The sequence below is a fragment of the Oncorhynchus masou genome, chromosome 14, assembly GCF_036934945.1.
Source record: "Oncorhynchus masou masou isolate Uvic2021 chromosome 14, UVic_Omas_1.1, whole genome shotgun sequence".
Classification (NCBI taxonomy): domain Eukaryota; kingdom Metazoa; phylum Chordata; class Actinopteri; order Salmoniformes; family Salmonidae; genus Oncorhynchus; species Oncorhynchus masou.
The window spans coordinates 27,331,846-27,334,354 of record NC_088225.1 but is presented as its reverse complement, the minus strand read 5'-3'; the positions used below and the strand labels follow the sequence as shown (position 1 = coordinate 27,334,354).

At 43.9% G+C, this 2,509-nt stretch overlaps 1 protein-coding gene across 3 annotated transcripts in view; it reads right to left on the bottom strand.

Annotated features, from left to right (window-relative positions):
• Nucleotides 1-1,553: 1,553 nt before the first annotated feature.
• Nucleotides 1,554-2,509, bottom strand: part of LOC135554657 (platelet-derived growth factor subunit A-like) — a 41,867-nt gene continuing 40,911 nt past the window's right edge. For all 3 annotated transcript variants that reach the window (XR_010457712.1, XR_010457713.1, XM_064987067.1), the window contains one exon: nt 1,554-2,509. This exon is cut by the window's right edge and continues 1,510 nt beyond it. The gene's annotated coding sequence lies outside the window, so the exon portion shown is untranslated.

Here is a 2,509-nt window from a genome sequence, read left to right as displayed (position 1 = left end):
TGCCTGTCAACTCCACACCCTCCGGCTACTAGATGGACTACAGGACAGGAGAATGCAGGTGGACTACAGGACATGAGGATGCAGATGGACTAGAGGACATGAGGATGCAGGTGGACGAGAGGACATGAGGATGCAGCTAGACTAGAGGACATGAGGATGCAGGTGGACGAGAGGACATGAGGATGCAGCTAGACTAGAGGACATGAGGATGCAGCTAGACTAGAGGACATGAGGATGCAGGTGGACTAGAGGACATGAGGATGCAGGTGGACTACAGGACATGAGGATGCAGGTGGACTACAGGACAGGAGGATGCAGATGGACTAGAGGACATGAGGATGCAGATGGACTACAGGACATGAGGATGCAGCTAGACTAGAGGACATGAGGATGCAGCTAGACTAGAGGACATAAGGATGCAGGTGGACTAGAGGACATGAGGATGCAGGTGGACTACAGGACATGAGGATGCAGGTGGACTACAGGACATGAGGATGCAGGTGGACTAGAGGACATGAAGATGCAGATGAACTAGAGGACATGAGGATGCAGGTGGACTAGAGGACATGAGGATGCAGATGGACTAGAGGACATGAGGATGCAGATGGACTACAGGACATGAGGATTCAGATGGACTACAGGACATGATGCAGATGGACTACAAGGACATGAGGATTCAGATGGGTCGCCTCATCAACTGCTCGCCTCATCAACAGCTCTTTCTCCGTTGTCTAACCTTCCATCCTCTCCTCCTGTCTTTCATTGCACTTATCTGTCCTCATCTCCTCTTCATCTGCACTGACTTGGAAGGTGAAGACAATATGGTGGAAACTCATCATCATCATGGGGCTCCCGAGTGGCGCACCAGTCTGCATCTCAGTGCTTGAGGCATCGCTACAGACACCCTGGTTCGAATCCAGGCTGTATCACAACCGGCCGTGATTGAGAGTCCCATAGGGTGGCGCACAATTGCCCCAGTGTCATTCGGGTTTAGCCGGTGTAGGCCGTCATTGTAAATAAGAATTTGTTCTCAACTGAATTGCCTAGTTAAATAAAGGTTAAATGAAAAAATATATATACAGTATATAATTACCCACTGAGCACACACTGGTTTAATCAACATTGTGTTCATGTCATTTCAGTTACAGACTTCAATTTAACATGTACAGTGGGGCAAAAAAGTATTTAGTCAGCCACCAATTGTGCAATTGTTTTCCACCATAATTTGCAAATAAATTCATAAAAAATCCTACAATGTGATTTTCTGGATTTTTTTTCTCTTTTTGTCTGTCATAGTTGAAGTGTACCTATGATGAAAATTACAGGCCTCTCTCATCTTTTTAAGTGGGAGAACTTGCACAATTGGTGGCTGACTAAATAATTTTTTGCCCCACTGTACATGTTAAATTGAAGTCTGTGCCCAGTGAGTAGGCTTTTCACCTGGTCAGTTCCTTCAGCAAGGGAAGGACTGACTTATACAGCAACTGAGAAAGAGACGTGGCACATATCAGACTGTACCAACTCGGACCAAAAACAGGACCCAACATTCTGTGTACAGTTTGATAAGCAGAATGTATTTATTATTGAAAACATAAATATATAAATTATAATCATTGCTGTTTTTATCCAATAGAGGCCCAAATAAAAAATGGTATAAGCTTGTGTTGTTGTAGTTTCTTTAGTTACTGTAAGCAATGGTCCCTGGTCTATTGACAATGAATGAATAAATGAATGCATTGCAAAATGGTGGTGAAACTTCTTCTGATTTCCTTTATACATATAGCACCAATGGAATCACCTTGGAAGTCTGTATAGTGCAGTTGAACATGTTGTTACCACAACACAAAGCAGCTGCAGATACAGTGTTGTTGCTTCTTCAGTCATCTATTTTCTCTCAACATGCCTCTCACCCAGGACTTCATAAAGTGCTGATCTTGGATCAGTTTAGCTGTTTAGATCATAATGTATAAGATGAACAGCAGTCCTACTCTGAGACATTTTGGAAAAGTGCCCAGGTCTTTCTATTGATTCAGTGTGTGCCAAACGACAACCTATTCCCTGTGTAGCACACTACTTTTGGCCAGTGGCTCTGGTCTAAAGTAGTGCACTTCACCGTACGGGACATAGGGTGTTGTTAGAGATTTGGTGTCAATCTCTCCATAAACAGTGGTATCTTCTCTTTTAATCTTTCACTCATCAACCGAGGAACAGTCTTCATCGTTGTTGACGTGTCAATGGAAGACTGCTGCTTGATTAACCAGGGAACCATTCATGTTGAATTGTTCACAAACTCTCTCATTCAAGATGGACTTTGCACTCGTTAAGAACAGCTTGTGTGCTGGTGGGGCGGACTGGGCACCATCTTATCAAAGGAGTGTGATGTGGTTTAAAAGTGGTTTCACACACACATTTGTGCACACACACACACACATGCTGAACGTGTGTGTTCTGTTGTGTATAATGACGCTCTGGTTACTGGGTGTAACTTTTGGCGAGATAACTGGGTTAA